Raw genomic sequence first — 26724 nt, forward strand, 5'->3', positions numbered from 1 at the left:
TGTCTGGAGTCTTTGACAATTTTTAGGGCATTTCTCTGACACCACCTGGTATAGAGGTCCTGGATGGCAGGGAGCTCGGCCCCAGTGATGTACTGGGCCATACGCACTACTCTCTGTAGCGCCTTGCGGTCAGATGCCAAACAGTTGCCATACCAAGCAGTGATGCAGTCAGTCAAGATACTCTCAATGGTGCAGCTGTACAACTTTTTGAGGATCTGAGGGCCCATGCTGAATCTTTTAAGCCTCCTGAGGGGGAATAGGTGTTGTCGTCTGCAAACTTAATGATGGTGAGTCGTGCGCACTCACGCAGTCATGGGTAAACAGGGAGCATATGAGGGGACTAAGCAGGTACCACTGAGGGGCCCCCATGTTGAGGGTCAATATGGCGGATGATTTGTTGCCTACCCTCACCACCTGGGGGCAGCCATTCAGGAAGACCAGGATTCAGTTGCAGAAGGTGTTTAATCCCAGGGTCCTTAGCGTAGTGATGAGCTTGGAGGGCACAATTGTGTTGAACGCTGAGCTGTAGTCAATGAACAAATCAAACTTTATTGGTCACATGCGCCGAATACAACAAGTGTAGACCATATGGTGAAATGCTTACATTAGAACAGCATTCTCACGGAGGTGTTCCTTTTGTCCAGGTGGGAAAGGGCAGTGTGGAGTACAATAGAGATTGCATCATCTGTGGATCTGTTAGGGCGGTATGGAAATCGGAGTGGATCCAGGGTGTCTGGGATAATGGTGTTGATGTGTGCCTTTCAAAGGTTTTCATGGCTACAGATGAAAGTGCTACGGGGCGATAGTCATTTAGACAGTGTCATGACTGTCCTGTGAGGATCAGACGGGGTCAGATCAGATGGGTGGGTGACAGTAACCAGACCTCTCTCTCCCTGACAGAGGGGAGAGAGGAGTACAATAGAGATTACGTCCTCTGTGGATCTGTTAGGGCGGTATGCAAATTGGATGGGAGAGAGGGGGAGCTGCTGGATGGTCGACCATACACACTCAGTAGTAAATTTAAGCAGGAGAGAACTTTCACTCTCTGCTCTTTAGTAGCATCCAAGGGAATATCTTTGTTCAGACACTTTTGCCCGCCCAAAACTCTAAGTCCAAAAGTGGGTAACGGAACAATAATTCTAACATAGGGGATTTGGGAAATTGTCAGCGGGGAAAAGTAGAAAATGAATGTAACTTGGAAAGGATACCCCTTAATCTGTTAAGTTTTCATCCAATATGATGTGAATAGAATGTGAAGAATGATGAAAGTATTTTAAGATAGGAATGTGATTTTAGTTTTCTAATGAGATGATCGTTTTTGATATCCTTTGTACAGTAACTAGCCATGCCCCGAGTGAGGTCAGAGAGCTTGTCAGCATGACAGAATGACCCTTTTTACCAAGAGTGCATAAAGGCTTGGAAGAGGAATCAACCTTCAGACCAGAAAAGTGTTATGTTGGAAATGGTTAAAGCTTTCAACCTCAACACGAGGTGAAGAAATAAACTCACCTTCCTTTAGATCAGAGAGATGAAGAGCTGCTGCTCATGTCCATCATGGTCCGAATCCTGAATACCAACATGAGGAGGAAGAGGCAAGAAGCTCACCTCAGATAATCACTGGGACAGCTGATTAGCTGTCCTACGTCAGATATTGAGAAAAGAGAATCTAAACGACTATCCTACTATCACCGATGAGAACCATCAACATGGCTGGTTATCTTCCAGAGTGAACAAAAGTAGAGGATGGGAAAGGGAAGACCCCTTTCGGACAATCAGAGCCTTACAAGCATGCCGCTGAAAGGCCAAACAAACATTCTTCCGAAGGACGGCTAGCTCAGACAGAGAAACAGCGAACGGCATTCAAACACGTAAATACAATCATGATGTCTTATTCCAAACGGGCGGTGGTTTCTGTGCAAGGTATATGATTAATGTGAGGACAGTCCTAGAATGTATCCATGGTAAATGTCCTTTCTCTCTCTCTCTCTCTCTCTCTCTCTCTCTCTCTGTCTCCTCCTCTCCATCTCAGTGTAATAAACCGTCATATTTTGTCAGTCCACTATGGATCTTTGTCTCATGTAAAGGGTGTATGTGTATTCTGTTATTATTTAGTTAGTTAATAAATAAATCATTAAATCAATTTGTGTAGTACTGAATAATGAGCAAAGCTGGGCATTTTGCAGATCGAAGAAGGTTACGATGTTCAGAATGAGAATTGATAAGAGGTTATTATTAATATGTTGACTGTTTTATGGATGTTATAGGTGAATTCGGGAGAAGGTAACTCTCTCAACAACTTATTCCGTGGTGCCCCAAATCCTAATGAGTTAATTGTTACATGATTGTGTCGTGTGATTACTATCATTAAATTGAAGACTTTTTATTAAAGATTCTCTGTAATTAGTATTACGCGATCAACTGATTAATCATGTAACAGCAATTAACTAGGAAGTCAGGGCACCAAGGAAAAATATTCAGATTACAAAGTTATAATTTCCTAAAATAACTTTACAGATATTTTATCTGATCAATTAGTCTTCGAATTAATGAATTATTTACTTTACCTCACGTTAGTCTCATTCCAAACATCGTAAATTGTTGGTTATCTGCACAAACCCAGTCTTCACTATGAGTCATCCATACATCAATTGTCTTAAATCATTTATTTATTACTAACTAAGTAATTCACAGAAATGCATAAAAAAAACAGTAAATATGGTTACAAGAAATTATATGAGAATGTGCCCTAGTCGGCTAAACCGGCATGGCGGCTTGTTAGACAAAAAGGGAAGTGGGGGTCGACTAAGAAGTCACTGCAGAGTGATAATTATAACAATTGAAATGCTAATCCTTTGCACATGAATGCTCACTCATTCGGGAACAGTTGCAATCAATATATATATTTACGCTCAATGTGTCATCTTGATCGCTGGTGAAAAGTTGTTTCTTTTGTAGAATTGTCTGTCTCTCTCCCTCTCTCTCTCTCTCTCTCTCTGTCGTGGTTATAGTGGATAGTTCAGAGTGACATTCATTCGTTTCGTTATAGAATGGGTGTTTCGGCGGTTGTCGTTCTTCGCGTTCACTGACACCGAATTCCTAGATGCAGACTAGTAATTAATATCAAAGACTTGTTCTTATTCTGTCGGTATCGATAGTCTAAGAGTTTAACTAAGTGGTATGGTTAAAAGATTCAGCAAGGGTCTACAAACTTTGTCCTCTCCTAATGGAGAAAAACATGGTCTGGTGATAATTTCTCAAAGTTAAAGTTCATTTCTCTAACTGGGCTCAGGGGCGGTCCTCTGATTTAGTTAACTCCAATTCCCTTTTTGAGTTTTTCTTCATTAAACAGTCCAAAATCACATTGTAAAATTGTGTAAACAGTATAATACTCATTCATGTTATACAACAATTAGATGTAAAACCTCATATCTGAGGCTATTATATAAACAGCATTATGGTAATGTGGCCAATCATTATGGTAATGTGGCCACACCGTTTCCCATGAGCTTCCCCAAGTTGTAACAAACGGACCAGTTCGTAGATGGATTCTTCACCAATCTTTTATACTTTCTCCGGAACATTGAAATTGTTTGTACCTCAAGTTCTGTGAGGTGGAAGAAATTCCTTTGTGCTATATGAAAATGTACTCTGCCTCTTATACTATGTGCCCATGTGGCAGGGTCTTCTCAGGAATTTACGAGCACTCTCTGACCACAGCAGCCTAGTTGACGGAGGCAAGGGGGAGGCAGGGAGAGGGGGGTGGGGCTTGCTATACCCAAAGAGGGCAACGTTATGACATACCGCCCCTGGTGATTTGGATCATGTTTGTCCTGCAAGTTACAAATCAACATAAAATCATGAACACGTGATGTCCTGTTTGTAGATCATCGTTGCAGTCCCCTCTGGTGGTTGAACTTGGTAGGCTTCTCTGAAAGCGGAGCAGTCCACCACAAGGATGGCAGTTGATGTCCGGTTGGTGATCGCCGTTGCGGTCACTTCTAGTGATGTACCTTGGTAGGTTCCCTGGAAGCTGCAAAGTACCGCCGGGAGGGCCAAGGGATGTCCTGGTTTGTGATCGCCGTTGCGGTCTCCCCCTCTTGTGGTTTACCTTGGTAGGCTCTCTGACAGCGGGGCATGCCGCCACAAGGATGGGCCGTGGGTGTCTGGATTTGAGGTCGCCGTTCCGGACCCGTAGTCTGGTCGTCGTCCAGACAGGAAGATCTGGGCAGTAACTTAGGCAGATGTTAACAACGCACACTCATGAAATATATATAATTACATTCATTCCCCAATGAGCGGAGTTGTGGCACTAAGTGATGGTTGTATGGGGACTTTGTTTATGGCTCTATCACTTCCTAAGTGTCAAAGGAACTGAACCGAAAAGGAATGAAAGCATAAACAAAAGATATACAAAATATAGTTCTCACACAAAGGACTGTATTCTATATGCGTCCAATGTTCTGGCAAAATGACTATCATGGCATTGTCTCTAATGCCATATCTATGGTTTTCCTACTTGGTGTGTTGCTTAGGAACTATCCTTGATAGTTGATAACTATATTATAAGTTTACAGCTGCAAGGTACTAGTTTTGGGCAGTCTACAGGGATGACCTATGGACTTCTGGGAAGAAAACTGGTGAGTGCTGTAGAGTCAAAGGCCTAGAAGTAAATGTTCAACTTTACTAAGGCTGGTAATTTGCTTGGACCCTTAAGTGATCCTAGCATAAATCCTAGTTGGATGTTCCGTTGTGCATGTGCGTTTATGCTTACACAAGCGTGCATGTCAAGGGAAGAAAACCAAGTATCCTGGCAGACTACAACTTGTTCAGTATGAGTCTGGCGTAGTCAGGTAATTTTCAGGTCAATGCCTGGATGTCAGTCAGAATTGGTGTCGTGGGAGTCTGTAGTAGTTTTTACTACAAGTCACTGTGTCTTCCACTATTGTAGTGGTGATAGGTATGGAGTCTATTTCACAGCTATGTTATCCACGGAGGAGCTAACCTCACGAAAGAAGTACTCTTTAAGTATTGGACCAGTCGTACGTGGTATGATCATGGTTAATGTCTTCTAATAATTTTATTCCTGATTGAAGGATTCTATTAGTGACATGTGTGTTAACCATTGGAAGAGTGCACTGGAGATTCCCTTCCACGTGTTGCACTCTGAGTGACTCCTATGTTGCTATTGTCAAGGGTAATTTGATTGGTTAGGTCTCTAACCTTCTTACTGATTATAGCTAGACTGACTGTCGCTGGTATTGGTACTGGTGTTCAAAGGGACCAGTTAACCTACAGATTTATTCTGAAATATTATACTACCGGAACACATGATAGGAGCATTTTACTAGTTGTATTGTAGTGGCTACTACACATGACAAGGAATGATTATTGTTGCCATTTGTTTTGGAGGTGGACAAGTCCACCAGCGGGTGGTGTTGGTGTCCGAGGCACAAACGAAAAGGTCGGACCCTATGTACGAGTTGTCAGCGGCCGCGTTATGAGAATGGCTGTAACCTTTCAACCAAATCTCCTGGTGTTTGTGCTTCAACACCCTCAGGGCTGTAGAGGCATGTCAGTCACCACCGCGTCCGCGTGTGGCAACCTCTTCAGTACCTGCGAACTGAGACGAGGATATCGGTCTGTGATATCGCAAAGTGTTTCACCAGTGGGAGTCATTGGGTCAGTTGCTAGACTGACGCCATTAGTGTCATTGTAAGGGGTGACAGTCCCCAACAAAGCGGAAGGTGTATCATCGGAAGCAGAGTATACTCTGCTCATCAATGTTTTTCTTGCTGAGACAGCCGCAGTGCTTGCGTAAGTGTCCGACGGGCAAGAGGAGTTCATCTCAACTACCGTATTGCACGACTGCAAGGAGGAGGGAAGTTGCTCATTCACAGAGACAGCTGGCTCGAGATCATGAAAAGAATGGTCAATCAAGTTGGCTGATGGAATGTGTCGAGATATCGTAATATCTTCTTGGATCGGATTCTGCCCCAAGAGGTTTCTAAACGTATTTTTCCCAAGGGGTGCTTTCGACAGATACCCCTCGTGAATGACTGCGTTGCAGCTAGCGTTAGGGGGAGACAGTGTGGTCAGTTCAGAAGGCACCGGGGCCTGTGACCATACCTGGTTGGTTTTCCATTCCATCAATGGGAGTAACCGATCCATCAAGTCTGCGCCAAGTAGCAGGGTTACAGTTTCGAGGCTGGTAACATACACAGGGTGAACGAGCGATAAGTCCTTGAAGTGTAGTTTCAGCATGACTCTCAATGTGAGAGGCGAGGTAGTCTGAGTGAGCCCTGGAAGTGTAGTGCCGCATCGTTCCACTTTTAACCAACGTTTAGTTGGCTTCAAAGCCCTTCTGAGATCATCGAACAAGGTTTGAGAGATGAGTGATATTGTCGCACACGAATCAATTAGCGCCTGACAAGTTAAACCTGTTAGAGCTCTAGGGGCGCTATTTCATTTTTGGATAAAAAACGTTCCCGTTTTAAGCGCGATATTTTGTCACGAAAAGATGCTCGACTATGCATATTCTTGACAGTTTTGGAAAGAAAACACTCTGAAGTTTCAGAATCTGCAAAGATTTTGTCTGTAAGTGCCCCAGAACTCATTCTACAGGCGAAACCAAGATGATGCATCAACCAGGAATTAGCAGAATTTCTGAAGCTCTGTTTTCCATTGTCTCCTTATATGGCTGTGATTGCGCAAGGAATGAGCCTACACTTTCTGTCGTTCGCCCAAGGTCTTAGCAGCATTGTGACGTATTTGTAGGCATATCATTGGAAGATTGACCATAAGAGACTACATTTTCCAAGTGTCCGCCTGGTGTCCTGCGTCGAATTCGGTGCGCAATTGCCAGCTGCTTCTACTTTACCATTTGATTCAGGGGAGAAAGCATGTGTCCAAGAACGATGTATCAATGAAGAGATATGTGAAAAACACCTTGATGATTGATTCTAAACAACGTTTGCCATGTTTTCAGTCGATATTATGGAGTTAATTTGGAAAAAAGTTCGCGTTTTGAGGACTGAATTTTCAGATTTTTTTTGGTAACCAAATGTGATGTATAAAACGGAGCTATTTCTAATACACAAGGAATCTTTTTGGAAAAACTGAGCATCTGCTATCTAACTGAGAGTATCCTCATTGAAAACATCAGAAGTTCTTCAAAGGTAAATGATTTTATTTGAAGGCTTTTATGTTTTTGTTAATGTTGCGTGCTGGATGCTAACGCTAATGCTAATGCTAAATGCTAATGCTAAATGCTAACGCTAAATGCTAACGCTAGCTAGCTACTTTTACACAAATGATTGTTTTCCTATGGTTGAGAAGCATATTTTGAAAATCGGAGATGACAGTGTTGTTTACAAAAGGCTAAGCTTGAGAGATGGCATATTTATTTCATTTCATTTGCGATTTTCATAAATAGTTAACGTTGTGTTATGCTAATGAGCTTGCTGATAGATTTACACAATCCTGGATACAGGGGTTTTTTCATAGCTAAACGTGACGCAGAAAACGGAGCGATTTGTCCTAAACAAATAATCTTTCAGGAAAAACTGAACATTTGCTATCTGAGAGTCTCCTCATTGAAAACATCTGAAGTTCTTCAAAGGTAAATGATTTTATTTGAATGCTTTTCTGTTTTTTTGTGTAAATGTTGCCAGCTGAATGCTAATGCTAAATGCTACGTTAGCCATCAATACTGTTACACAAATGCTTGTTTTGCAATGGTTGAGAAGCATATTTTGAAAATCTGAGATGACAGTGTTGTTAACAAAAGGCTAAGCTTGAGAGCTAGCATATTTATTTCATTTCATTTGCGATTTTCATGAATAGTTAACGTTGCGTTATGGTAATGAGCTTGAGTCTGTATTCACGATCCCGGATCCGGGATGGGGAGATCAGAAAGGTTAAGCAGTCCTCCAGGACCGTTTCCAGGTATGGCTGTTTAGATTCGTAGTTAGTGGACATATTCCCCACAAAATGGAGTGGTCGTTCGCAACAACGTGATGTGCCATTTCTGTTCAAGGTGGAAGCAGATTGAGTTTTCCGATTTTGAGTGGGCTTGGCTTTAACGAAGTGTTTGACCTTTTTCTTCACCACCTTTGTATCAGAGTCCATAGACAAAGCCCGGGGGCTTGTTTCTTGATCAAGCGGGCCCTGGATAGGGTCTTGAATGAGAGCGGGGGAAATTAGAACTTTAACATCCTTGCTATGGGTGTTAATTCCTGTGGACCTGGTGTCCGGTAATTCCCTGACTAGTCCTTGTGACTTATCTTTTACCCTTTTCTCAAATTGTTCTTGCTTTAGTTCTTCCCGTAGTGGAACTTCTGGAGAACATTGGTCTACGTTTTGTTCGTCCTTCACCCCTCTGTTACCCTTGTGCTCTGACACTTTGTGTGGGTTGGGTGCAGGAACGTAGTGAACAGGTCGATTGTAGCCGTAGTCATGTTGATGGCGACGTACTTTACAGTTATTTCGACCGCGGAGGTTATTGGAATCATGGTTTCATGGTAGAAACTGTTGTTGCGCGTCATCGCTCAATGCTCCAATACCTGATAATGCACCCTCTAATTGGAGTGAGTGCTCCTGGTCGAACTTCAAAACCGAGTGGTCAGGGCTCTTAGAGTTGTGAACTTTTGATGCCTCAAAAGCTGTGCTTGCAAGCTCTCTGAGTTGTAAGAAAGGCAAGCCAATGTGGGTGGCAGGACCCAAGTAGGTAATGAAGGTAGGATATATGTTCGACAGGAACATTTGTTTAAAAGGTAACAGGTCTTCCATGCCTGTTTCAGTGAGTAGGCCAAAGTAAGCTGAACGAAACCTGTGATAGTAAACTTGTGGGTGTTCGTTCCGAGCTTGTTTTATGGTGTTAGCCAGTGAGCTATCGTGTTTGCGAGTCACAGAACCACTGAATTCTAATGTCAAAGCTGTGGCAAGTTTAGCGTAGTCATTTAGCATGTGTTGCTGTTGTAGACAAATGAACCTGGTCACGTGTCTATTCGACGTTCGTTTCAACAGGTAAACCCTGTCAGAACCCGTAGCGTTCGGGTAGCCATCCAACGCGTCCTCTATGTCCTGCCGATGTATAGAAAATCCAGCTAGATTTATATTTATCATGTCCTTGTTCAGCACGACTCAGAGAAACATAGGATATTACAGTTCTTCAGATCACATTGACAGGATAGTATCGAATCGAGCTCATACAGTTTATTCTCCAGTGATTCTCCACGTTCGCCAATAGAACAGAGGGTAGTGGTGATTTATCCACTCTCTGACATTGTCTCGTCAGGTATCCAGAACATGTGACTTGGGCTAAAGCCAAACCCTTCCAGTGCCTCTCACTTCATGGCGCAGTCTCCTCCAAGTGTTGAGGATTTTGGCCTGGTCCATGATAATTAATATATATTGCCGCCGACTCATTGAAGTAGAAGTCCTCATCCAAATGGAAGTTAGTGATAGCTGTTCCAATGTCCAGAAGCCATTTTCGGCCATAGGAAACGACAGCAGAAACAATATGTACAAAAAAAGTTAAGATCAGCGCCAAAAAATACACAAAATAACACAATTTGTCAAGAGCCCCAGACTGAAGGTTTTTAAAGAGCAGTTAAGGTGAGACCACTGGTCCTTATTGTGTATCTCTGTGGTCAGGGCCCCTCACCCTCAGAAGAGCAGACATCAGTTCCTAGCCCAGGGTCTCATCTTCATAACCACAGCCCTAATGAAGGTCTTTAATGGGCCTACTGCTGGCCCTAAATGCTATCTTAGCTCTGGTCAAGTGGGGGTGTTAAGTACCAAAGAGGGAGAGATGAGTGAATTGTTTAATGTAACTAGCCCCCTCTGGCCTGACCTCTGATCTCTATGATAACCTGCCTGAAGGAGGGGATTGGCTCTGGGTGCAGCTAGGCTCTGTCCAATGGTCATTAGGTCTTTATTGGCCATACCGGAACAGGAACTGGTACAGGAACTGGAACAAAACGGTTGATATGTGTGTATAAGTGGTCACGACACCAGAATTTTGACTTTGATACAGATACTAGGTTTAGTATCCCGATTCTCGATACCATCACAATTCTCAATACAACAATTATACCAAAATGATACCACGGCAAAAAAGGCATACAGTAAAACTTCAATTAAACCCAGTCTCAAATAGCCGCCTGTCCCTTTTAATAGCTGGGCACTGGCACACATTTCAGGAAATAAACGCCTGTTTCAAATAAACGCTGGATCTAAATTAATTGTTTATGAGGTTTAATGTTTTGTTACATTAAATAATTCAATAATGATGCTAAAAAATGATGCTAATCATACATTTTTATCGCCAGTAAGAAACTACTAGCCATTGGCTGCTAACAGCTGAGAACTGCTAGCTAACAGGTAAGTACAAAAAATAGTCAACAACTTTTGGAGTACAGAACACAACAAATGGAAGATCACCCTCTAGTGGCGAAAGTAAGGACTACAGAAAATACACAGACAGCGTGGAATATTTATTATCAAGGATTATTATTACAAAATAAATAAAAATTTCAGCATACTTAGACAAAATAAATGTGACACAATGTGTAAATGTTAACACATTAGTGCATGAAATTAAGAAATTTATTAAAATGCTGTAAGTGAATGCTGGAATTAAACAATTAAACATGCAAATGAGCAAAAGCTAAGTGCATTAAGGAAATAGACCCCGGGCTGAAATAGAAGCCTGTTTCTAATAAGCACCTGTTGTGTTCAGTGATGTAAGCAAATAAACGCCCGGGCTATTAATTTAGGTTTTACAGTATTAACCAACGTCTCAGAATGGTACAACTTTAACTCATTGGATTTTTTTACATCAATATTTTTCAGAGACAGCCATGTACAACTTAATGAATCAATTAAATAAATCATAGAATCACTTTGACTTTGTTTATACCAATCTAACTACATAACAACAAAACGTTAATAATTTATTTGAATGGTAAATCTGTTGATAAACTGGGTAAATCAAGATGTAGCCCAGGCCTACTCACTATATACAGGTGAAGGCATATTCAATAGGAGTGTGTGAATGCACTGAGTTATTGAGCTAATTGTGGCTGATTTCATGGGGCTACAGATGACAAACAATCCCTTCCATTTGGGACAGGCTAAGTCTAAGTTGAGCCGTCACAGTGCTTTCGCTCTATAAAGGGGACATCAGATGCGATGATAATGTTTCATAATTGTCCTTCAATTCGAAAAAGGCTGAATGTGCTGTACACTGCCAGTCAAATGTTTTAGAACACCTCCTCATTCAAGGGTTTTTCTTTATTTTTACCATTTTCTACATTGTAGAATAATAATGAAGAAATCAAAACTATGAAATAACACACATGGAATCATGTAGTAACCAAAAAAGTGTAAAACAAATCTAAATATGTTTTATATTTGAGATTCTTCAAACAGCCACCCTTTGCCTTGATGACAGCTTTGCACACTCTTGGCATTCTCTCAACCAGCTTCACCTGAAATGTTTTTTCAACAATCTTGAAGGAGTTCCAACATATGCTGAGCACTTGTTGGCTGCTTTTCCTTCACTCTGCACTCCGACTTATCCCAAACCATCTCAATTTGGTTTAGGTCTGGGGATTGTGGAGGCCAGGTCATCTGATGCAGCACTCCATCCTCCTTGGTTAAATAGCCCTTACACAGCTTGAAGGTGTGTTGGGTCATTGTCTTGTTGGAAAAACAAAGGATAGTCCCACTAAGGCCAATCCAGATGGGATGGCGTATCACTGCAGAATGCTGTGGTAGCCATGCTGGTTAAGTGTGCCTTGAATTCTAAATAAATCACAGACAGTGTCACCAGCAAAGCACCCCCACACCATAACACCTCCTCCTCCACGCTTTACGGTGGAAAATAAACATGTGGAGATCATCCGTTCACCTACTCTGCGTCTCACAAAGGAACCAAAAATCTCCAATTTGGTCTAATGTCCATTTCTCATGTTTCTTGGCCCAAGCAAGTCTCTTCTTATTATTGGTGTTCTTTAGTAGTTGTGACTTTGCAGCATTTCAACCATTAAGTCCTGATTCACGCAGTCTCTTCTGAACAGTTGATGTTGAGATGTGTCGGCTACTTGAACTCTGTGAAGCATTGATTTGGGCTGCAATTTCTAAGGCTGGTAAGTCTAATGAACGTATCCTCTGCAGCAGAGGTAACTCTGGGTCTTCCATTCCTGTGACAGTCCTCATGAGAGCCAGTTTCATCATAGCACTTGATGGTTTTTGCTACTGCACTTGAAGAAACTTTCAAAGTTCTTGAAATGTTCAGTATTGACTGACTTTCATGTCTTAGAGTTGTCATGACGTTGCCCTGTTGGGTGAGGTTTATCACCCCCCCATAAATACCTTTCTCCCTTTTCTCTCCACTCTACAGAATGGACTCTTGGAAAGCCCTGTGTTACCACAGAGAGAGTATGGTAACATCAAAAGGTTTGGGAATGAAACAATATTTCCCTTTCTCAACCAGTTGAAAGTGTCCGTTGGTACTTAAAGAATATGACGTCAGATCAGTTGGACATTATATCTGATGATAGGATGACATAAATTGTATCTTGGAAAGTCTGCACATTCTAGTTATCAGATTCACATGCAATTTAAACATTTAAATATGAAACTATTTGTGAAAAGTTGAAATGTAATTTTAGCCTCCTGAATAAGATATTTGTTTCATAGTAAAACGTAGGCCCACTCAGTGGCCCCGCCCAAGTGAACGTACATTGGTTGACAACTATGAAACACACCCTTCTCTTCCCCAGTACAAAAGCCCGTTGACGGAAGTCAAACTCAGTTCCCGATGACGTGAGGACTGGTGTCCATATTTTTAAAAGGGTTAATTTCAACTACAACCTAATGAAATTAACATTTAGTTCCAGAAATGTTAGGACTGTTTAAAATGGTGAATTTCAATGTGGAGGTGACGATCACCACACTGGAATGGTGATCTGATTAATGGTGATCTGCAAGCTGATTATGGCAACTTGGTATGAACTTTGAATGATTATTCACTAAAGAAGTGATACATCCTAGACATTGAGTTATCAGCTGCAGCTGTAAACATACGTGGCCTAGGAAAGGACAGACAATCTCAGAAGAATGACAGGGTACTTTAACGTATCTGCTCTACAACACTACTACCAGAAAGATTATTCAAAGGACAATGGTGATCTCTGCTGGGTAAACCAGTCTTCTATCTTCAAACCATCTACCAAAGCGTAGCTCAAAGTAAATATATACATATATAGCATTTTCCTGTTCTTGACATAATATGGACTTGGTTTTAAACAAATAAGCTATTTTCTGTATACCCCCCCCCCCTAACTTGTCACAACAACTGATTGGCGCAAACACATTAAGGAAAGAAATTCCACAAATTAACAACGCACACCTGTTAATTGAAATGCATTCCAGGTGGCTACCTCATGAACCTGGTTGAGAGAATGCCAAGAGTGTGCAAAGCTGTCATCAAGGCCAAGGGTGGCTATTTGAAGAATCTCAAATATAGCATTTATTTCATTTTTTTACACTTTTTTGGTTACTACATGATTCCATTTGTTATTTCATAGTTTTGATGTCTTCACTATTATTCTACAATGTAGAAAACAGTAAAAAATAAAGTAAAACACTTGAATGAGGAGGTGTTCCAAAACTTTTGACCGGTAGTGTATCTCACCGGATGAAGCCTCCGAGCGAGCTAAACAGCGGCCCTCTTTCTCAGCATCGCTCCACAGCCATTTTCAGGTCTCTCCAGTGCTGGCCACTCAAGGACATTCAGAGACTTGTCCTAAAGCCACTCCTGCATTGTCTTGGCTATTTGCTTAGGGTTGTTGTCCTGTTGGAAGGTGAACCTTGGCCCCAGTCTGAGATTCTGAGAGCTCTAGAGCAGATTTTCATCAAGCATCTCTCTGTACTTTGCTCCGTTCATCTTTCCCTCGATTCTGACTAGTCTCACAGTCCCTGCCTCTGATTGGTGAAGTACTGTAGAGATGGTTGTCCTTCTGGAAGGTTCTCCCATCTCCACAAAGGAACTCTGAACTCTGGAGTTACTCAGTTTGGCAGGGCGACAAGATCTAGGAAGAGTCTTGGTGCCTCGACACAATCCTGTCTTGGAGCTCTTCGGACAATTCCTTCAACCTCATGGCTTTGTTTTTGCTCTGACGTGCACTGTTAACTGTGGGACCATGTATGTGTGTGTGTGTGCCTTACAAAATCATGTCCAATCAATTTACCACAGGTAGACTGCAATCAAGTTGTAGAAACAGCTTAAGGATCAATGGAAACAGGATGCACCCGAGTCTCATAGAAAAGGGTCTGAATACTTACGTAAATAAGGTATTTCTGTTTTTAATTTTTGCTTCGTCATGTGTGTAGATTGACGAGGACATTAAAAAATCTAATAGAATAAGGCTGAAACGTAACAAAATGTGGAAAAAGGGAAAGGGTCTGAACGCTTCCCGAAGGCACTGTATATCACAGTGGCAACGCATACGAACTAATAGGTTATAGCGCAAACAACGCAATTATCACAACACAGGTTGTAATATGATTTTTATTTCTGGCTAGGTTTTCCCAATGATGTTACCCAAGCACTGCTACTGGTGTGTGTTTGTGTGTGTGTGTGTGTGTGTGTGTGTGTGTGTGTACAGTGCCTTGCAAAAGTATTCAATCCCCTTCACGTTTTTCCTATTTTGTTGCATTACAACCTGTAATTTAAATTGATTTTTAATTGGATTTCATGTAATGGACATACACAAAATAGTCAAAATTGGTGAAGTACATTTTTTGACTTGTTTAAAAAAATGCACAAAAAAAGGTAATGGAAAAGTGTTGCCTGCATATGTATTCACCCCTTTGCTACGAAGCCCCTAAATAAGATCTGGTGCAACCAATTACATTCAGAAGTCACATAATTAGTTAAACAAAGTCCACCTGTGTGCAATCTAAGTGTAACATGATCTGTCACATGATCTCAGTATATATATATATATATATATATATATATATATATATATATATATATACACCTGTTCTGAAAGGCCCCAGAGTCTGCAACACCAATTAAGAAGGGGCACAACCAAGCAAGCAGCAGTATGAAGACCAAGGAGCTCTCCAAACAGGTCAGAGATAAAGTTGTGGAGAAGTACAGATCAGGGTTGGGTTATAAAAAAATATCGGAAACTTTGGACATCCCACGGAGCACCATTAAATCCATTATTAAAAAATTGAAAGAATGTGGCACCACAACAAACCTGCCAAGAGATGGCTGCCCACCAAAACTCACAGACCAGGCAAGGAGGGCATTAATCAGAGAGGCAACAAAGAGACCAAAGGTAACCCTGAAGGAGCTGAAAAGCTCCACAGCGGAGATTGGAGTATCTGTCCATAGGACCGCTTTAAGCCGTACACTCCACGGTGCTGGGCTTTACGAAAGAGTGGCCAGAAAAAAAGCCATTGCTTAAAAAAAGAAATAAGCAAATACTTTTGGTGTTTGCCAAAAGGCATGTGGGAGACTCCCCAAACATATTGAAGACGGTACTCTGGTCAGATGAGACTAAAATTGAGCTTTTTGGCCATCAAGGAAACGCTATGCCTGGCGCAAACCCAACACCTCTCATCACCCCGAGAACACTTCACGCAGTGAAGCATGTTGGTGGCAGCATCATGCTGTGGGGATGTTATTCACCGGCAGGGACTGGGAAACTGGTCAGAATTGAAGGAATGATGGATGGGGCTAAATACAGGGAAATTCTTGAGGGAAACCGGTTTCAGTCTTCCAGAGATTTGAGACTGGGACAGAGGTTCACCTTCCAGCAGGACAATGACCCTCAGCATACTGCTAAAGCAACACTCGAGTGGTTTAAGGGGAAACATTTAAATGTCTTGGAATGGCCTAGCCAAAGCCCAGACCTCAATTCATTTGAGAATCTGTGGTATGACTTAAAGATTGCTGTACACCAGCGGAACCCATCCAACATGAAGGAGCTGGAAAAGTTTTGCCTTGGGCAAAAATCCCAGTGGCTAGATGTGCCAAGCTTATAGAGACATACCCTAAGAGACTTGCAGCTGTAATTGCTGCAAAAGGTGGCTCTACATATTATTGACTTTAGGGGGGGTGAATAGTTATTCATGCTCAAGTTTACAGTTTTTTGTGTCTTATTTCTTGTTTGTTTCACAAGAAAAAATATGTTGCATCTTCAAAATGGTGGGCATGTTGTGTAAATCTAATGACATAACCCTCCCCCAAAAATATATATTTTAATTCCAGGTTGTAATGCAACAACATTTGAAAAATGCCAAGGGGGTGAATACTTTCTCAAGCCACTGTATATGTTTTGTGCTTCAAGACATTCATTCTGTAATAGAGTTGGTACATTCAGAAAGCTTGAACTGTGCCATTCACAGCCTCTCCTCTTCTCTCCCCTCTACTTTGCTTCACTCCGCTCCTCTCTGCTCTCCTGTTCTGATGAGAATTAATGTACTCTGACATCCCCCGGGGACTCCCCCACTACCCTCACCACCACCCCTAATGAAGAAATACAGCCTGGCCAAAAACACAGAGGGGGAGAGGTAAGAAAAAGAGGAGGATTGAGGAAGAGAGAGGGAGGAGTACAAAGAGAAAGGACGAGAGGGGGGGAGAAAGAAGGAGTACAGGGAGGGAGAGATTGCAAGATATAGAGATGGGGAGAGAGAGAAAGACAAGAGAGAAAAGAGATGAAGAAAAGGGCTACATAGAGGGAAATAGAGGGAGGTATAAAGAGAAGGTGAGAGAAAAGGGAAGAGAAAGGGACGGGTTCTCTCTCAGTATGGATCACTGGTCCCAGACATCTCCTGACTTATGGGTTAATCTGCCTCTACCATTAAGCACCATCACACTCTGATCACAGAGCAAAGGACAGGTCACTCACTACTACTACTGGTCTGGTCCCCATTCCTCCACTTCAGAAGAGGCTGTGGGTGCAGGAGAGCTGGGGAAGCAGGGGGGTGCTTGGGCAAGGGTTAAGTGGAGGGGGGGCATATGGTGTGTGGAACAGGAGACCCCGGCTTGGTGGGTTGGAGGAGTTGCTGGGGATGGAGTATAAGGAGGGGGTCTGAGGAGACAGGAGGTGGGCAGGGGATAAGGGGGTAAGGGAAGGCTGTGGAAGGGTTTGGCTGCAGCCCAAGTCACATGGCCTGGATGGCCATACCCTGCCCCAGGGCAGCCAGGGGCAATGACAGCCCTAAAACTCCCCTAGGACCAGCAATACACCGTGTGCACAAACGTAAACACACACAGAATATGAGCATGACTGCAAGAACAGAACGTGACCCCAAGACTGCAACAGAGTGACGACACACACGCCCTAAACGCTGACCACCACAGAATAAGTGTTACAAAGTCTCTTGTGGAGCAATGTCATCCACACACATCGCATGGACGTACGTGCCCATATGGTGTCCGACAGAGGCCCATGGTCAGGATGTCCTGTGTGACTGTCGGTATGAAAGTGTGTGAGTAGGTGACTCAAACTAATACCAACTGTGGCTCGGTCTCAAATAGCCTTGCATTGTGGGTAGCTCAGGTTACACATCCTCTGTTTTCACTTATCCTTTTCTAATCTCCTCTGACACACACACACACACTAAGACAGACAGACAGTATGAGAGCACTAAGAGCAGAGGGAATAAGCCAAATTAAAGTGTTATTAGGGCAACGAAGACTGTGTGTGCATGTGTGTAATGACAGCAACATCGGGGGAGATAAAACCCTAAGGGTAGGAGAATAATGACTGATATGCACAGACCTCAAATGACAGACTTCATTATGTCTAACTCATCTGGGCATGTACTATACTGCATCAAGCATGAGGGAGTTAACTGCTCTGAAAAAAACACTAATGATCTTAGTTTTTTTCAATTGTTTAAGCACAATTTTGAAAACAGGGCCCGGTTTGTCAAAACACTACACACAATTAGCACAACCCTACACCAAAGTAGCACAACACCTCAGATCATTTGCAAAATGGAACACTTTTGTCAAAACTATACACGACTTCATACAAATAATATTTTGTTACCATACGAAACACACACATTTCATATGACTTCAATCTTTTTCAACCAGTTACACACTGCTGTTGCTAACCTAAAACACTTTTAGCAAGTCTAATTGTCAGTGATTAGAGTGCTGTAAATGAAGTACACAGAGAAAGTGCAACTATACAAACACTACACAAGACCAATGCTGCAGACTGAGGAAAACATCATCTATCATCTATCTCTCCATATTCCCAAATCAGTCAACATGTCAACATGGAGAATCACAACCAAACATGTCCCAGTTTTCATGCTACTACAGTAGTGTGCATAACACTGTTAGCTCAGCAAACAGACAAACAAAATACCGTATCCAGTACAGGTTACAATTAGATGTAACAGTAAACAGTAAACAACAAACATAAAAAATAATCTGAAAAAAAAATGACAATATATTGTACAGAAAATACTACAGTAAACATACTATACATTATCTCTTCGCCTAGCTGGATCTGGCCAGAGAATATCATCAACATCACAAGCAATATCGTCATTAGCAAGACAACGCGGGAAGAACAGTCTAGAATGTCGAATCCATCTTTGCACATCTGCGGTGTCGACTTGGTCACAGGCGTCCTCCATGGCCTGAATGAGGGGTACCTGAGCCTGGGGCTGGAGATCGTAAACCTTCCTGGCCTGAATGAGGGGTACCTGAGCCTGGGGCTGGAGATCGTAAACCTCCAAGGCCTGAATGAGGGGTACCTGAGCCTGGGGCTGGAGATCGTAAACCTTCCTGGCCTGAATGAGGGGTACCTGAGCCTGGGGCTGGAGATCGTAAACCTTCCTGGCCTGAATGAGGGGTACCTGAGCCTGGGGCTGGAGATCGTAAACCTTCCTGGCCTGAATGAGGGGTACCTGAGCCTGGGGCTGGAGATCGTAAACCTCCAAGGCCTGAATGAGGGGTACCTGAGCCTGGGGCTGGAGATCGTAAACCTTCCTGGCCTGAATGAGGGGTACCTGAGCCTGGGGCTGGAGATCGTAAACCTTCCTGGCCTGAATGAGGGGTACCTGAGCCTGGGGCTGGAGATTGTAAACCTTCCTGGCCTGAATGAGGGGTACCTGAGCCTTGGGCTGGAGATCGTAAACCTTCCTGGCCTGAATGAGGGGTACCTGAGCCTGGGGCTGGAGATCGTAAACCTTCCTGGCCTGAATGAGGGGTACCTGAGCCTGGGGCTGGAGATCGTAAACCTTCCTGGCCTGAATGAGGGGTACCTGAGCCTGGGGCTGGAGATCGTAAACCTTCCTGGCCTGAATGAGGGGTACCTGAGCCTGGGGCTGGAGATCGTAAACCTCCATGGCCTGAATGAGGGGTACCTGAGCCTGGGGCTGGAGATCGTAAACCTTCCTGGCCTGAATGAGGGGTACCTGAGCCTGGGGCTGGAGATCGTAAACCTCCATGGCCTGAATGAGGGGTACCTGAGCCTGGGGCTGGAGATCGTAAACCTTCCTGGCCTGAATGAGGGGTACCTGAGCCTGGGGCTGGAGATCGTAAACCTTCCTGGCCTGAATGAGGGGTACCTGAGCCTGGGGCTGGAGATCCGTAAACCTTCCTGGCCTGAATGAGGGGTACCTGAGCCTGGGGCTGGAGATCGTAAACCTTCCACCGCCATGCAGAGAACAACTATTCGATAAGGTTTAGAAACAGAGTATGGTGGAAGGTATAGTACTGTCAACTGTGGATGGTGTTGAAACCAGTTCTGGACCAAAGCAGAGCGGTGGAATGACACATTGTCCCAGATGACCGTGTATTGCATCTGGTGCATTTCATTACCTGCGGTGACGATGTGGTGCCATCGGTCCAAACATGCAAGAATGTGAGGTGTGTTGTAAGGGCCCAATTTGGCATGACGGAGGACAACCCTATGCTGTGAAATGGCAGCGCAAAGGGTGATGTTACCCCCACGTTGCCCTGGGACATTGATTATAGCCCTGTGGCCAATGATATTTCTGCCTCTCCTTCTTGCTTTTGTGAGGTTGAACCCTGCCTCATCAATATATATGAATTCATGCAGGATTTCTTCAGCATCCATCTGCAAAACTCCCTGAAATACAGTGAAAGACAAGATTGTGTAGTTCAGGATAGGTTCTAGTATACAGTCAATGTAAAGAAGTCATGTGTGCAGTATGCAACATCAGTGCTAAAGTGAACAATACAAACCTCCACATACTCATGCCGCAGCCGTTTGACCCTCTGAATTCTGCTCAAAAGGCACTCGATAAAGTTGTTTCATTTGAACATGATGACTTTTCAGGATGCGTGCCAGTGTTGACTGATGGACATTATTGAAAATGGCATGGTCACCGATAATGTTCGCTTGAACTTCTCAGCCTGATAGCATTATTGGCCAAAACCATGTTTATTATCTCTCTCTCTTTTTCTTGCGTAAATATGGGCCCCCTTCCTCCTTGTCGTTCCCGACCCTCAATCCTATGTAGAGTATAATACATGTAACTTACTGTACAATGTCACAGGAAGGGGTATCACAAGTGCTGATATGGTGCATACAATAAGCGGCTAATAACTGTAACTATAGACAGATCTTCTTGTACCTGTTTTCCTGTCGAAAAGTCCTTATGACAGATGCCACCGTATATCTGCTAAGATTTGGCTGAACTCTCAGTCCAGCCTCCCTCAGCGTCAATCCGTGGTTCACAACATTGTCCACTAGTGTTGCACGAATGTCATTTGATAAGTTTGGTCCTCTTCTTCTTTGTGCACGTTCTCCTCCTGCTTCAGGTCTTCGTCGACCTCTGGCTCGGCCTCTACCTCCTTCTCCTCCTCTGTGTAGTCCTTCTCCTCCTCTGTGTAGTCCTTCTCCTACTCTGTGTAGTCCTTCTCCTCCTCTGTGTACTCCTTCTCCTCCTCTGTGTAGTCCTTCTCCTACTCTGTGTACTCCTTCTCCTCCTCTGTGTACTCCCTCTCCTCCTCTGTGTACTCCTTCTCCTCGTATGTGTACTCCTTCTCCTCCTCTGTGTACTCCTCCTCCTCCTCTGTGTACCCCTCCTCCTCCTCTGTGTACTCATTATCCTCCTCTGTGTACTCCTTCTCTTCCTCTGTGTACTCCTCCTCTCACCCTCACTCTTTTTCTGACTCCTTCCATTTTGGTTGAAGGCAGGTGAACCTACCTGCTGCATTTTTATAGTGCTTAAACCTGATTGGTGTGTCTACAATTTAGCAATCATGTGTTTGTGCACCTGATGGCTGTGTTAAACAGATTGGCTCATAGGTGTGGTAATTTGACAGTCAGTGCTTTGGAATTGCAAGGAAGTGACATAATGATATACTTCTGTGTCTGATGTATACAAGTGTGTTTAGTGTTTTGCAAATCACAGTGTGTAATGTTTTGCAAATAGTGTGAAGCTGACAATGTGCTTACAGTTGTGCAAATCTAGCCTTGTGTTTTGCTCCTTGAGTGTAAGGTTTTGCTAATTGTGGGAAAAGTTCAATTTTAGTGTGTAAGCAATCGTAAAAAACTGTAAGCAAAACCTAAGTATGGATTTATTTTCTTAGCGGTCCAAACCAGGCGATCAGGCTGCTTTCTGTTTTTGAAGACACCTGGGGCGATGATATTGCTACAGTATAACTGATTTGTATTGGAATAAACAAAAACAACCACAGAGTAGGAGAATGGGACAGACAGGTTTATAGTGAGAGGGGTGGGGTGGAGAGTTGTGTACCTTGAATGAGTCAGCGAACTCTGACACGGCGGAGAGAGGCCAGGTCCAACCTCATGGCCTCCACCCTGGCCTTGTGCTGCAAAGAGAACAAACACAACACATCATCATGGCCATCCTCATCATGACTCCACAACATATTGAGAATCAGTCACACACATACACACACACACTAGCTCCTGGTCTGCCTCCCATAAATCAGAAGCAGGCATTTAGATTGACATCAGCTGATGTTGAGGTAGACCAGACAGTGTGCAGATGTCTGCAGATCTGATGAGACATCACAGCCCAACTACAGCAGACAGACACTATTATGTCTCAGGATGTCGTCTCAGGTTCACATGGTACTGCCGGTTCTGTCTGTCTGCTGCCAGAGTGTGCGTGCATGTGTAGTTCATCACACACCATATGCCGGTAGACAGGAGAAGAGGAGAGTGGAGAGGAGATTAAGCGGTGAAAGATAGATTACTGTAGAGCTGAATACATAGCTGCATTTACACACTGAATACAGACTACTCATCATCTACTCTATCAGACTGGATTCAGTCTACATACACAGCTGATCCTGCCAGATATGTATTATCATGACCAGGTATAGAACCCAGTCCTCAGCCCTGTCCCCTCCCAGCAGTCACGCGTTTGTTCTTAGTGTTTTAACTCAGGACCCCTGCTCTCCATATAACATACAAGTAGGGTTATTCAGATTTCCATACCTTCATACCGTTCTGGTACCATACCGGGGTATAGGTTGTTATAGACAGTGCACACAAGGGTCATTATATATCTTTCAAAACGATCCAGGAGGGGATTGATTGTCTCTGCTGTAACCAAGAAGCTTGATCCTGACATCTAGCCACTTAGCTAGCAAGTTAGCAAACCAAATGCATAGCTGGTTCCCTGAGCTGGAGACAATTCATTTGGCACAACGTGCACAGATCGGGCACTACCTGTGCAGAGCACATGCCCCTTTCCCCTTCCAGTCTTCAAAGTGGCCTTTTCGGTGGTGGTACATTTTTTTTGCTGGTTGCTGTTCTGAACCCACTGCCCGCAAGTTGTCGTTAAATTCTCGTCTATGCTTCAGAACCAAAAGTTGCGTGTCTTGATTGTTGACCAATGACCATTCATCAGCGTTGGCGCACATATCCAGGTTAGTGACCAGACAGAACTTGTTTCACTTCCTCCAGTTTTGCCTGACGAAAACAGAGCAGTCCTACGTTTATATTATCCATATAAAACACTGTTTAGAAATCTACTATGGAGGCATCTTTCCCAGAACAACAACAGGGTACCTAGGTGTTGGTGGGGTGCCATTTTTGGGGTTTGAGCACATGCCCCCAAAAGGTCTGTCTTAGGTAGTTAACTTATAGTTAGTTATAAGCACCCCCCCCCTCCCCTCCCCAACCCAATTGTTATTTTTTTGGTATTAAAATCCTTTCCGTCTGTATTTTAAAATATCCCGGTATACTGTATATATGGTATGTCACCCAAGCCTACATACAAGTACACACACGGGACCTGCAGCATGTGCAGGTGTGTGAGGTGTGTGATTGTGTGTGAGTGTAGCGTGAACCAGGGAAGCGCGTGTTCCTCTCAGACCAATGGTCCGTTAGACTCATCCCTCAAGCCAGAGAAAAACACCACTCCTGGGATTCCACCGTCTGGGATTGGGAATATCAGCTATTCCTGATGCACGCGCACACACACACACACTTCCCTCGCTGTTTGTCCCTGGAGAGCACTGTCAGCTCACATTACCCCAGGAAAGAGCGTTCCATGTTCCGCTCTCCGCTTCCGACTCCCCCGTCAGCCTTTTCCCACATCTCATCTCTATCCCAGGAACGTCATGAGGGAGCGTCTTTCCTTCATGCAGAGAGTAACTGTACAGGACACCACAGCAAGGACACACATGGAACAATACCCGCCAGCCAAGACAGACACGCCAAGGGTTAACAGCTCCTTCATATTTAAGGTACATTTTTCAGGAGTTTTACAATTGTATTTACTGCCCCTATAAGTATTTACACATTCACACACGCAATACACACACACATATTCAATTCTGCGACTCAAGGGTAAAACCAGGCCAGCGTAGAAGGATCTAATCTGAATGGTGCTCTTGATGTTATGATATACCATTCCAGGGCTGCTATTACACAGAGTTAAGGAGGTGATGATGGCCATTATACATGTCTGATTATAGGGAGATCGTGGATGTTTCGTATGATCTACACCCAGGATTAATCACAGGTGAGAGAGTATGATCAGCTCCTTTAATGACCCTGTAAAAGTGGCACACAACAAACACACGGTCTAAACCTCCCTCGTTTCCCTTACTAGAGACTGGTTTCCTCCTGCCTAGGGAGGTTTTCCTGACCACTCATTTCTACTTGATCTATAGGGGTTTCGGCCGGGATTGCTGCTAAAACCATTTGGGACATGTATCAATATGAATACAATATGACAAATGCATCTACTCCTGTTTCTCAGTGACAGAGAAGATGTCTGAAGATCCTCAGAGAGAGAGAGAGAGAGAGAGAGAGAGATGGAGGAATGGAGGGGGTATGTGGGAAGGGGGGTACTGGAGCAAATCTAGCAGAGGGAGGTGAGCAGCCTGCCTCCTAACCTTCCTATACAGATTGAAGTCTTGCGAAGAAAATAAACTTTATTGCCTGGAAAGAGGGGGAAAAGCATGTAAAAAGCATTAAAGCGATGGAGGTGAACAATTAGACAGATGGCCAGGTTTCAGAAGGAGAAAAGGGGGGGAAAGGAGAGAGGCAGAAAGAGCAAGAGAGAACATGCAGACGTAATTGTTCAGGGGTTTAACGAGGAGGCTGACAAGTCGTGGTCTCCTGAAGGGCGTTGAGGAAGTGAGAGTCAGTGAAGCTGCTCTGGTAGCACTGAGTGCACTAACGCTGACTAGGCTACACCAGGGGACGCTAGTGGACTGGTGACATGGCTACTGGCTACATACCACCTTGGACTTCTGTCAGATACTAACTCTGACTTTGGTGAAATACAAATTCTGGCTAAATTCTCAGACTTTGAAAGTATTATTCCATTGACTGGCTGAATACTAAAAACAGAATCATAAGGTCAATGCATCACCTTCCACTCAGGTTTTGGGTGGATTTAGGAGCAGACTGAGCAAGATGGTCTGGGGTCTTTCTGTCATCTGTCTGTCTGTCGGCAAAAACAGCCACATGTTGGGGACTCAAAGCACAAGGTCACCATGATGACAACACAAGCTTCAGATCCCACTCCCTCCCCCTGCCCCCCCACACCACCCCACCCATCACCCCAGAGAACAGCTGCCTGTAACATCACTGTGACCTTTCTGACTTTCACCACATAGAGAGAGAGAGAGAGAGAGAGAGAGAGAGAGAATAAAGAGAGTGCGTGGGGAGACGGGGAGGAGTGAGAAAGAAAAGAGCTAGAGAGATACAGAAAGAGAGAGATCTGGGAGGAAAGAGCAAGAAATGGGATGGATGGACATCAGAAATAGAGGAAGGACTAAAAACAAACAAAAAATAACTATTGTAAAGTAGACTGTGTCTGTAAAATGTGTATAAGATGTATAAATTGAAGGTAAAAGCAGAAGTGTTTATTAGTTTACTCCAATTGGGGGATTGGTGGTAGGGTTTGCGGGTAATAATAATAAAGGTATAGTCTTTAAAAAGTATGTATGTCTATATAGGTATGTGTATGTATATATGTATGCATGTGTGTATATTTACCAGAAAAATATATGGGGGATTGGAAATGATGCAGACAATTACATTGATGGAACCAATATTCTTTCCGCAATATTAAGCTAATCCAACCCTAATAGATAAAAAGAAAGGGGATGGGGGAAATACACTAAAATATAACAAGAGGATGACGGGGTCCTTTCTCTCTTATGAAATAAAATCACATAATCTCCTGCATTACACAGATGAGCAGAGAAGGAAAGTAAAGTCAGACAGGTACCACACACCTGAGACAAATGACGGGTACCACACACCTGAGACAAATGACAGGTACCACACACCTCCTCCCAAGTGTGTTGAGAGATGCATAGAGTTTTAAGAGACAGAGGGAGAGAGGAAAGAGGCGGCTGTAATATAATTCTAAACTTGGCCATCCAATCCAATCAAATTAAGAGGTATGAGGGGACCGAGCCCCTTCCTGTTCAATAAGACTCTAGACCACTCTATACCGTCCCCTTCCACACACACACACACACACACACACACACACACACACACACACACACACACACACACACACACACACACACACACACACACACACACACACACACACACACACACACACACACACCACTGACCCCTTTAATAGTGTTGAATCCAGCCCTAATGGAGCTAGAAGAGTGGAACGGCCAAATAATGCACTAGCTCCCTCTCACCCCCCTCACCCATACTGCCCCTCTCACCTCACCTCACCTCACCAACCACCTCCCACAGGACTGAGGACACTTACGAGATCAAACACCCCACCCCCACTCAACCCAACCTGTCAGGAGTAACGGAGAAAAGGATACAGACGGGGGATGAGGAGAAACATAGGGAGATATAGAGAAAGGGATACAGACGGGGGATGAGGAGAAACATAGGGAGATATAGAGAAAGGGATACAGACGGGGGATGAGGAGAAACATAGGGAGATATAGAGAAAGGGAGATGGAGCAGGATTATATCATCATCATAACAAAGTAGTTCTAACATTTAATTAGCCGTTTATATGTAATCAGGCCAACTCTCAGTAACAATTGTAATGTTGTGTGTCAATACTGTTAACAGAAAGTAAAATTATACCAAGTTCTATGTGTGAAAGTGAGTGAGCAGAGAAGTCCCCATGCGAAAAGGGCACCTTATGAAAGCAATTAAGAGAGCTGGCTTTGAACAGCTCAGTCAGCCACAGCCTGAGACTAGAACAGGCCTGACT

The 26724-nt window shown here is 43.6% G+C and overlaps 1 pseudogene; it reads right to left on the bottom strand.

Moving 5' to 3' along the window:
- Positions 1–26724, bottom strand: part of LOC110532260 (WW domain-containing oxidoreductase-like) — a 343223-nt pseudogene that overhangs the window by 155741 nt on the left and 160758 nt on the right.

This window comes from Oncorhynchus mykiss, chromosome 1 (assembly GCF_057628025.1).
Source record: "Oncorhynchus mykiss isolate SJ-2025 chromosome 1, ASM5762802v1, whole genome shotgun sequence".
NCBI classification, from domain to species: Eukaryota; Metazoa; Chordata; class Actinopteri; order Salmoniformes; family Salmonidae; genus Oncorhynchus; species Oncorhynchus mykiss.